This window comes from Cystoisospora suis (assembly GCF_002600585.1).
Source record: "Cystoisospora suis strain Wien I chromosome Unknown contig_3283, whole genome shotgun sequence".
NCBI lineage: Eukaryota > Apicomplexa > Conoidasida > Eucoccidiorida > Sarcocystidae > Cystoisospora > Cystoisospora suis.
Genome location: NW_027156078.1, coordinates 12,379 through 12,747, shown reverse-complemented (window position 1 = coordinate 12,747; position 369 = coordinate 12,379).

Sequence of the window (369 nt, the reverse complement as noted above, 5' to 3'; positions counted from 1 at the left end):
TCGATGAGTTATGTGTGAACCTACAGACTTTCCTCTTCTTCTTATAGAGTAGCTATATCAAATGTATACATGTTCCTCAGATCAAGGTACATCGTCTTCTCTTATATTCTCCATACATGTGGGAGACTGTGGATTAGCAACAGATGTGTATATGTATGCCTTGATAAGGAGTTCCTCTGAAGAGCGCTCAGTCTTCTCTCGAGTTGAATGTTTCTTTCTCTCAAGACCGCCCCTGAGGTGAATGAACTCTGTCGGTGCGCATGCGAGGAAATTCATCTTGTATAGAAGGAAGCTATAACGTTCTTTCGCAAGTTGTTCCTATCACCCTCCCTACCTTGACCCCTGCCTGTCTGTACAAACATAAGGAAG